Genomic DNA, 11,162 nt, shown 5'->3' on the forward strand with positions numbered 1-11,162 from the left:
GGCTGCAATTTTAATTTTAGAATGCTCTGGGCAGGGATTTTTTTGGTCTCTTTCGTCTAATTTGTTCACTTACAGTTGACCAGTGTCTGACACAATGTAGGCCAGGGGGGCAAACCGATAACATACCCATTCAGCAAATGTTTACTTGAGCACATGTAAAGTGTTAAGCTGAGGATTCCAGCAAAATGGTAACTTTCACGGAGTCTTATATTTTGGTGGGGAGAACAGGCAATAAACAAAATAAGTTCACACTTTCCTGATTTGGTCATACGTGAGCTGAGACCTGAACCAGCGACGTAAAGAGATCTGCCCTGACGGGTGTGGCTCAGTGGGTTGGGCATCCTTGGCAAACCGAAGGGTTGTGGGTTGAATTCCCAGTCATGGCACGTGGCTGGCTTGGGGGCACGCAAGAGGCAGCGGGGTGGAGGTTTCAGCATTACTCTCCTTTTCTCCTTCCTTCCCCTCTCTGAAATAAATACAATCTTAAAAACAAAAGAAAGAGAGAACTAGGGACCTGCTTTCCCAGGGGAGAAGGGAGAAGCAGCACTATTGGGCTGGAGCAGCAGGAGGCCAATTTAGCCGCAGGATAGTGGAGAACAGAGGTGAGGTGAGGTGGGGGTGAGTACCTAGGGTGTCACCTCCAGGAAGGTAGGGTCCTTTACTGTCGATTTCTCCCTCCAGGATCCAGAACATCACTTGGTATATACACAGTGCTCAGGAAGTATTTGCTGCACGAGGAAGTATTTGCTGCGCGAGGAACTGTAGCAGAGACAGGAGCGAGTGAAGCTGGCTAAGCTCATCCTTAGCCCAGAGTCAAAGCACAAGCCTGTGGCATTCCAGGTCACCTGTGCGAAATGTAACTGTTGTTACCACTAGAGAGCGCCCCTCCACTCACCTACATCATGGGATAAAACTGAAGCACTCCCCCTCCCAAAAAACTGGGGTTCCCCCTGAGGCCTTGCTCGGTTTTTGTTAACACTAGGGGAAAGAACTTGGAACCCGAAGCCTCCGCTCTCAAGACTTGTTTCCTGGTTGTCTTAGTACTTGTTACTCCTTCCACTTACTGTTTCTCAGCTGCAACATCACTTCTAAAGAGAGACCTTCTCAATTTCAGCGTTGTATCACCTCGCCCTGTTTTATTTCTTTTATAGCTCGGATCAGAACAGTATCTGAAATCACCTACTTTATGTATTGGTCAGTTTGCCCGGGTCCCCCACTCTCGCACAGATGAGGGTCCTGAGAACAAAGTTTGCATCTGTTTAAATTTTGCTGTCACCCCAGGGCCTCTCACCACAGGCTCCCCACAGAAAATGTTCAATGAATAAAATAATGAAATGTTCCTGGTTCGAAGAAACCCTCAGCTCAGTATACACAAGAGCTGGAGGCTGATGAGGCCTGAGGGAGGCCAGCAGGTTCAGAAGGGGAAGAGGCTGGAAGCGGAGAGATTTTGGTGATTAAGAACAAAAGGATGTGGGGGTGGGGTGGCGGCTCAGCAGGGGATTTTTGGGGAAGGAGCCAGATTTTCTTTCTCCTGCTCCTACATCATGTCCATCCTCCCTCCAATTTGCTGGGGTTTGAATCCCACCCTCTGCACAGAATAATAATAATAATAACAATAATAATAATAAAGTGTTATCCAGACTTGAGGGGGAGTTGTTTGAACTTTCCCATCCATCCCTTTCCCATTCTCGGGTCCCAGAGTCCCGAGAGCCCTGCGTAGTTAGTTTTTCCGCGCCCTGTTAGAGCCAGCAGTTAGAGCCAGCTGGAGCCATGAGATGCACCAACCCCCACCCAAATGCCTGTTTAGCAGATAGAGAAACTGAGGGCCCAGAGAGAAAGCACGTTGTGAAAGGACACCTAACAAGCCAGTGAAAAATCAGAATTGGAACCCAAGGGTGCTCCTCCCCAGAGTGTCTTGGGCGCCCTGTGCGACTCCCCCTAGTGGCCAGGGAGGTGTGCTCTCGGTGTTTTGGGGTTTGAGAGAATTTTTTGATCAACTCTGTGCATGAGGGTGTAAAGATCCAAACCAGAGGGCAGTGGCAACCAGCTACACCACCTGATCAATGGGAGTAGCTGGCATGACCTTCCTTGGCAGGTAGAAAGCTCTCCATCCCATGCGGTGAAAAAATAGTTAACACTTAAGTTGTATAAAGGTATAATATAAAATATATATTTAAATAGAAGTATATATTAATCACATATCCATGTTATATTGAAATTATCTTGTTATTTTATTATATCGAGCATGCTACATTAAACTTGGAAATTCCTTACAACAGCCCCTGGTGTTACTATCCCCATATTACAGATGAGAACAATAGTCAGGGAGTCGGTAAGTAGCAGCAGAGGACACTAAACCTGTTTGGTGGGTATCCAGAGACTGGGGCTTAACCACGATCTAAAGCCTCTGCCTTAGAATTTCCAGAGGTTTTGTTAAAATACAAGTTGCTAAAACCCACCCAAGCAGTTTCTTATTTTATTTCCTTTTTGTTCTTTATTTAGTCCCTTTGCAAGCAGTCTGCTTTTAGCAAGGTAAAAGCTGGAGAACTGAACTAGATGGGCTTGCATCTTTAACTGCTTTCCATCTTTTACAGTGATTAAGGTTGGCTGTCCCCTTGGCTACTCAGCTGCAGTGGGACCTTAACCTCTCTGAGCCCCCAATCCTTTTAGCCAAAATGGAGACATCACAAATACCTATTCATGGACCCTGAATTTGGACACCCAGTCACCCACGCCCAGGCAGGTTCCTAGGAGGGGTAAATCTGATGCCCTAGTGAGGAGGAACCTCCCTGCCCTTTGCTGCCCAACGCAGGCCTCGAAGAAGCCACCACTTTCACTTCAGCCCGAAGAGGGCATTTTGTCAGAACCCATCATAGTCGCTTGCCTCTGTTTGCTTCCTTCCCCCGTTCATGCCTCCCCTCTCCTCTGAGTCTTGAAATCCCTAAATTAATGATAATAATAATAATAATAAAGAACCACCATTTCCTGAGCAAGTGCCTTTATAGAACAAAGCTCCCCAGTTCCTAGGCTCCTTACGCTCTCCCTTCCCCCCGGCAGAAGCCATTGCTGGGTCTGCGGCTTTGTGCCCATGCCTTTTATGGGTAGTGCTGTTTTTGTCCTGGCTAAGAAATCTTTGCCAACCTCAAGGTCATGAAGATGGTCACCTATGTTTTAAAACTTTAAAACCAATTTTTAAAGAGCAGTAGAGTTTTTGAGTGTATGTTTAGGTGGATGACCCATCAACTGATTTTCGACAGAACTAGGTTTGCCCATTGAAAGGCATGGACACTTTTATAAAAAATGAAAGTGATTCAGTACAGTGGAAAAAGTTTGGAAAATTTAGTACCAGTAAAAAGAATGTAAATTTTCTCAAAAAAAAAAAAAAATGAAGTGACCCTTTCTGGACTCTATTCTAGTCCATCGCTCTCTTTGTTCCCCTGCCAATATGTGCCATCTTGGCTACTCTACTTTTAAAGTAAGTCTTCAAGTCAAGGGATTATGTCTTTCAACTTTGTTCTCCTTTTTCAAAATTGCTTTGTCTATATGAGAACTGAAATAGATGAGCTTGCATCTTTAACTGCTTTCTCTCTATGTATTTTACAATAAAGTCTGGGGATACATTTTGTCAATAAGACATACAGGATTTAGGAATCACTGTATCTCTTATTGGGTGGGGTTTCAGCAGAATTAACTATCTTCCTGGAAGAGCCAATCCTCCATTAACAAAACAGGACCACTGGGTCACCCTATAGAGACTGAGCACCTGGATCAGGGAAGACTATTTTGTGTTGAACTGTGTACCCCAGAAAATACATTCTAACTCCCAGCACCTCTGAATGTGATCTTGTTCGGAGAGGTAATCAAGTTAAAATGAGGTCCTTACAGTGAGCCCTAATCCAATACGACCGGTGTGCTTATCCAAGGGGACATTTGGACACGTAGACGTGCCCAGGCAGGAGACCGTGTGAAGGGACACGGAGGAGAAGGCCATCTACAAACCAAGGGACACCTGCAGCTGCCGGGAGCCAGGAGGGAGGCCCGCGGTAGATTCCCACATAGAGCCCTAAGAGGGAACGTGGCCCTGCCGATACCTCGATTTCAGGCTCAGCCTCCAGAATCGTGTGAGAGTAAATTTCGGGGATCCTTAGCCACCCAGCTGGTGGTACTTCATTACACCAGGGGACTAGGGATGCCCTGGAAAGAACTGAGGCAGGGTCTTTGGCCAGCCAAGGACATTGAGTTCTAAAGGGTTGATCACGGGCTACAAGTATGTTCAAGATGTCAACAAAGATTAGAAAAGGGCACAGCGTTTGGAACTAGGCCCGCCTCAGTTTGAATCCCAGCTTGGCCAGCGTAAAACTGTGCCACTCTACGCAAGCAGCCCAGCCTCTCTGAGCCCCACCTGTCAAATGGGAACAGAAATGGGACTTGACAGAGAGGGTTGTTATGAGTGTTTCAAGGAAGAACATTTGTCTGGCAATTAGTACAATGCTCCAAAAGTGGCAGTTACTATTTTCCCTCTGTGGGACGTCCTGTGCTCACTGAAAGGTGGCTGTCTCATTCCAAATCTAACCAATCGACTAATTCCAAATCAAACGAATTAGGTATTTACAAAAGGCAGAATATTGCTGAGAATCCAACTAGGAAAAACGTACCAGCACCGGGGAGTGTATACAGAGAGCTGCTCCGTAGGTAACGAAAGAACTCTGGAAGGAGGGGCCGTGCCTACGCATTGGCCGTGGCCAGAGGGGTCAGTTCCATTCCTGGGGTTGGAGGGACAGAAGGAGGTGTTTCTGGTACCAGGAAGGGCTGTTGTCACCAGAGAGAAGCTGGACCCTCAGTGGGCCTGCCGGGGGCGGGGTGGAGACACAGGAAATGTGGCTGCTGCTGGAGATACTACCCAAGGCAGAGGGAGGGAGAAATACCCTGCTTCTCCCTCCCGCCCGCAGGCTCGTGTCAGTGCCTCCGCTGGCAGACCTCTGCAGGAAGCTAGCTGACTGGCAGCCTGCACGGGCTGGCCTCCCTATGACATAGAGCAAAGCAGAGGGCAAGGAATGGCAAACAGGCCCAGGACCAACACCAGGGGTAGGGATTATGTTCACTCTGTCTGGGCGTGATTCCCCATCTAGAAAAAGGGGATAATGGTACACGAGTATCTACTCGGAGTAGTTGAGTGCCTGGCACATGTGCGGGGGTACCTTGTAAGTGTGAGTAAATGATCGAGTTAGCTGGTTTCTGCTCAGAGGATGAAAGGCGGGAGGAGGCCCGGGAAGAAACTGAAGGTACAGGAGCAGTGCTGCTGCCGCTGGTATTTTTATCTCGGAGACGTGCCCATCTGTCCTCCCTGTGTTCTAAGCTGATGACTCCGTCAGTTTCCTTTTCGAACTCCTGAGTCAGGGCTCACCACACGAAGTTCAGGGAAGAAGGTCTCCAGGCTCCTTCAAAAGGGTTTCAAATCCACTGGATTTTTATTTAGTGTCTCTGCCTCCGACGGCTGCCAAAGTTTCCTCGCCTCCTCCATCCCAGGGCTGAGCCGTCTCCAGACTCTCTCTTTGTATAATTAAAAAGAAAAATAGAACAGCTGATGTTGCCAAACATGTATTTAAAGTGACACCTTGGGTCCAAGGGAGTGGAAAATAAAAACGTTTAAGGTTTAGATTAAAAGTCTCCGTGCTCAGCTGTCTCCTGACCCTGGGCCGCCTTTAATCCCTTGCCCTGGTTTGTAAAAGCCTTTAAACTCAAGGCATTTATTTCCCCAAGAATGGTTCCAGTCTAATCCTGCAAAAAATGCCCAGCCTCTGGGGAGCAGCCTGTCAAGGGCGATGGGGTCCTGTGAGTCCCCCGGGGAGGTGGAGAAATTGGGGTGCTGACCACCCCAGGAGCTGCCCCCCTGCCCCGAGCCCTGGCTTTTTCACCCTGCCCTTCCCCCACCACACCAGCTCCATCAGAAAACACAGGCGATGGAGCCCTTTCAACTCTCCTAAAGCCCCTGCTCTCCCGTCCAGCGTCCTCCTCCATCTTCTGCGGGCCGCCATCGTCACGCGCCCGGAAGAGGCCGCAGCAGCCGCGTGCTCCCCAGGTGTCTCCTCCCCGCGTGGTCCTCCTCGAGCCATTCGGTTGGCAGCAGCCGGAGGGAGCTTTCGAACAAATCTGACCCGGGCCCTTCCCTGGCTGTGGTTCGTGGTGCTGCTGTGACTACCACAAATTTAGTGGCTTACAACAGTACAAATTTATCTTACAGTCCTGGAGGCCAGAAGCCCAAAATGAACCATCAGGGGCTCAGACTGCGGCGATGGCAAGGCTGGCCCCTCCCGGAAGCGCCGAGGGGAGACCCATTTCCTTGCGTTTTTCCAGCTTCTGGTGGCCGGCCGCCTTGTGGCCCTTCCTTCATCTTCAAAGGGCATCAGCCCAGGGACTGCTTCCATGGTGACGTCTCCTCTCTCGGCCCCTCCCCGTCTACTTCTGGTGAAGCAAGAGCTTTGTGATTACATCAGATCCGCCTGGATAATCCAGGACAATCTCTCCAAATCAAGATCCTTGATATGACTAGTTCTGGCTGGGTAGTTCAGTTGGTTAGAGTCCTGATATGCCAATGTTGTGGGTTCGATCCCCAGTCAGGATACATACCAGAAACCACCAATGAATGCAAAAATAAGTGAAACAACAAATCAGTGTGTTTTCTGTCTCTCTGTCCCTCCCCTTCCTCTCTTTCTCCTTCTAAAATCAATCAAGAAAAATAAATAAGTTAAAATAAAAAAAGATCCTTGACATGGCTTGATCACATCCGCGAAGCCTCTTCTGCCGTATGAGATAACATATTCGCAGGTCCTTTAGGGCGCAGACGTCTTTAGGGGGAGGGGGAGTCATTTATTATTCGGGTGCCCCCGCTGTTTAAAACCTTCCAATGGCTTTGCGTCTGAGTTGGAACCAAACCCAAGCCCCTTACGTGTGGTGGAAAGGCTCACCGGACCTGCCCTCGCCCCTTTCTAGCCCTCCCCACCACTGCACCCCCCCAGCTTATTTGCATAGGGGCTGCTTCTTACCGTCCTTTCCGCAGGCCAAGTCCTCAAGGCCCCTGCCCATGCTGTTCCCACTGTCTACATGCTCTTCCCGCAGATCTTCACATGGGTGCCTGCTTCTTCCCTTTTAGACCTTAGCTCAATGTCACCTCGGCAAGACCTCTCTCTCACCAGCCCATCTGACCCGCCTCTCCCTGCAGTCTCTCACGTCACCAGCCTTTCCTTAATGCCCACATAAGCCCTGCACCTTACCTGTTTTTTCTTTTGTCTTAGCGTCTTCCCCACTGGAATGTGAGCGAGTGAGAGCAAATGCCTTCCTTGCTTTGTTCACTGCTCCGTGTCCAGTGACTGGTGCACAGTAGGCGCTCGTTAAATGCTTGTTGGATGGATGAGCGGACAGATGATGGTCTGATGGTCCCGTCTGGTCTCTGGGCTTCAGTTTCCAGGATTCAGGCTCAGGGCGGAGGCAGGTCAAAAAGGCAGGAGGGTGCAATGCTTAACAAGTGCTTCCTGTGGGCCAGGCCCTGTGCTAGCCCTTCCTTCGTGAAGTGCCACATTTATTGAGCACCAACTGTGTGCCAGGCCTGGTGTGACTGACTTCTTCAATTCAAGGAACATTTATTGAGTGCTTACTGAATGCTAGGAAATATATGTTTGCTAAGTTTCTACTGCATGCCAGCTGTCCCAAATCAGTACACAGTGCTGATTACACAGTATGCAGTCATGAAATACACGCCTGAATCAACGAATACCCCCAAGAATCCCGCAGTCTTTCTTCTAAAATAGCCTATAAATAAATAACATAAAATGTTAAGATTACAGTGTGGGTGTGTTTGGAGAGTAAAGGGGCCCTTATCATCTGGTACTGCCAAGTACCTTTCTCAGTCTTGTCTCCTCACCTGTGATCAGTTCTTTGAAGGTCAGGTTGACTTGCCCCTCACTCACCTGCCCGTCCAGCCCCTGGGCATCGGGAAGGACTTTGCCTGTAGCCCACAGTCAGTCGGTGCCCGTTGCCTATTTCCTGCTGCTTCTCCCGGCAGGTGCTCGGTCATTCCTACGCCGGACGGGAAGGCAGCAGGCTGGTCCCGATCCAGCGGCCAGTGAGCCGGGTGCCGCCCACCAGCTGCCCGCCCTCCCACGCGGCCTTTTTCCAGCTAAAAAGGAAGCCCTTGATTCTCCCTTCTTGGTGCAATCCTTCCCCTGGACTTCTTGTAAAAATTCAGACAATGCATAGAAATTGTTAAAACCTCAAACCCTTATCAGAGTTACAAGGCTTTGCCTGACCTGACACTTTCCTTCCCTCCTTCCTCCTTCCTTCCTCCTTTTCCTGCTTCTATTTTTAAGTTGTCGTAAAATATACATAATGATTTACAATTTTAACTATTTCAAAGTGTATAGGTCAGCCCTGGCCAGGTAGGTCGGTTGGTAAGAGCGTTGGCCCTGATGCGCCAAAGCTGCGGGTTCGATCCCCTGTCAGGGCACATATAAGAAGCAAGCAATGAATGCATCAAAAAGTGGAAGAACAAATCGATGTTTCTCTTTCTCTAAAAAAAATTAAATAGATAAAATTTTTAAAAAATAATAAAAGTGTACAGTTCAGTGTTATTAAGTACATTCACATCATTGTGCAATCATCTCCACCATCTTTCCTTCCCTTTTTTATCCTCCTTTCATTTACAAAGAGAGCTTCAATGATATACTGACTATTTTGGTAAGAAACGGCTAATACTGTGAGTATATGTAAAAATAAAGAAGCATATTATGCAGTTCTAAACTTTAAAAATAGGAAATAAACATGTAAACGATTTTTAAAAAGTGATGTATTATTGTCACCATCAACGTGAACAAGAGTTTACCACCTTCACAGCAGCATTATTCACTAGAGCCAAAAGGTAGAAACCACCCAAATATCCATCAGCAAGTGAATGGAAGAACTCATGTGCTATATACATCCCATGAATCATTATTCAGTCTTCGAAAGCAAGGACGTTCAGACAGAGGCTCCAATAGGCATGAACCTTGAAGACATTATGCTAAGTGAAATTGACTAGATGTATAGGGACATTCACATCATTGTGCAATCACAATGAACCTTGTGACAAATGATATGATTCTACCCTTTCGAAGTACCTATAGTAGTCCAATTTGCAGTGACAAAAAATAGAACGGTGGTTGCCCGTGTCTCCATGGAGGGGGGATCTCAGGACGTTATTCACTCATTGGTGCAGAGTTTGTTTGGGGTTGTTACGGACTGAATGCTTGTGTCCCCCTGAGCTCATGTGTCAGGCCCTCACCAACCCCCAGCGTGATGGTATGTGGAGGTAGAACTTTGGGGACATGATTACGTTTGGACTGGACCAGGAGAGGGGGACCCTCATGATGAGATTAGTGCCCTTATAAGAGGAGGGAGAGAGAGAGTCCTCTCCATACACCAAGCAGAGGCCGTGGGACCGCACAAGGACAAGGTGGCTGCCTACAAACCAAGAAGTGGACCCTTCACCTGGGACCGAATGTGCTGGCACCTTGACCTTGGACTTCCCAGCCTTCAGAACTGGGAGAAATAAACATCTGGTCTGTAAGCCACTTGGTCTGTGTTGTTCTAGTAGCCCAAGTTAACTAAGATAGAGACGGAGAAAAAAGTCTATAGCTGGATGGTCCGCGCAGCAATGTGAAGGTGCTTAATGCCACTGAGGGATAGACCTGAACGTGGCTAAAAAGGTAAATCCTACGTTATATGTATATTTGCCACAATTAAAAAGCAGTGTTTAATTCAGCAGTACACTTACTAAAATTAGAACACAGAGAATATTAGCTTGGCCCCTGCACAAGGATGACCTGCAAATTTGTGAAGCCTTCCATAGAAAGAAAGAAAGAAAGAGAGAGAGAGAGAGAGAGAGAGAGAGAGAGAGAGAGAGAGAGAGAAAGAAAGAAAGAAAGAAAAAGAAAAGAACAACAGCAACAACAAAACCCCCTTCTTTGAAATTTTCCACAGCCCCATCTCAATCTCTTCCTCCTAACTCCCCGGAAGTAACTTTGGCCCTCAGTTTTGGATTTATTCCTTTACTGTTTGTTGCTTTTCTATATAGTATACTGTTCCCTTTGACCTATTTTTGAACTTTATATAAATAAACTTTCCGGGATGCCTACTTCTGCAACTCATCATTCATGGCAACATTTTTGGATGAGCCATCCGTGTGGCTGTATATCCTTTTTCAGGGCTGTATAGTTTTCCTCCTATGATGTCCATATCCCAGGCCTCTTCAGATCCGTTTAGCCTCCCCTTCTTAGATGATCTCTTGGCCACTTGTTCCATCCTGACTGCTGCTATGGGGACCAGTCCTGTGTGGGCCCTGACCTGCTGGCCTCCCTCTGGGGATGCTGCATGCTTAGGGGCTCACACATGGATGTGCTGATGTCGTGTGGACTGTACGCTCCATGGGGCAAACCTGTGACAAAGAGCTGGTAGGAAACTGTTTTCCCTTCTCCCACACTCTCCGGAACTACCCTAAGTGCAGTTGTACATATGGCCTCTCCTCGGTACACTCGTATCGACTCTCCTGCTAGCCCCACCTCAGTCCCCCCGTTCCTCACTCTTGCTTCCCCGACAGAGGGACACTGTGCCAACTTCTGATTCCCACTCTGCTTTCTGAGGAACCCAAGACAGACATAGACTGCGGTCTGTCCACTCTCCTGTGGAGGGACACTGGAGTCGTGCCCAGCGTTTTGAGATTGCGTACAGTGCGGCTGGGCCTCACATGCTTGTTCGTGTTTCCGGGTGCTCTTGTTTCCATTTCTGCAGAACGTTTCTAGCTGTGGAGCTGCTGGCTTCTGGGGTGTGTGTGCACCCCGTCAGCTGCACCAGATATTGCCTGATTAATTCCCAAAATGCCTGCTTATTGTCCCAGCTTATGTCACCCCATCCCCTGGCTTCAGCTCACTCTGTTTGTTGGGTCCTCCGGGTCTTCTTTGAGTTCCTTTGGCACACGTGCCCCTCCCCCATCATGAGGCTCCTGAATCTGCCATTTTTTCTACTGAGAACACTTGGCTCACACTCAGCCTAGCTGAGACCCCCTCTTTCCAAGGAGACCAGTTCAGTGCCTTACTTCCCAGGTAAGCTCCCCAACTTCCTCCTCAGCCCCAGAC

General features: G+C 48.3%; 1 non-coding gene across 1 annotated transcript; it reads left to right on the forward strand.

Annotated features, from left to right (window-relative positions):
* Window positions 1–9,780: 9,780 nt before the first annotated feature.
* On the forward strand, window positions 9,781–9,884 carry LOC129087525 (U6 spliceosomal RNA). The gene has a single exon (XR_008530910.1). It is a non-coding gene; the product is annotated as a U6 spliceosomal RNA (small nuclear RNA).
* The last annotated feature ends 1,278 nt before the right edge of the window (window positions 9,885–11,162 follow it).

This window comes from Pteronotus mesoamericanus, unplaced genomic scaffold (genome assembly GCF_021234165.1).
Source record: "Pteronotus mesoamericanus isolate MK-2021 breed Mesoamerican mustached bat unplaced genomic scaffold, CSHL_Meso_final scaffold_507, whole genome shotgun sequence".
NCBI lineage: Eukaryota > Metazoa > Chordata > Mammalia > Chiroptera > Mormoopidae > Pteronotus > Pteronotus mesoamericanus.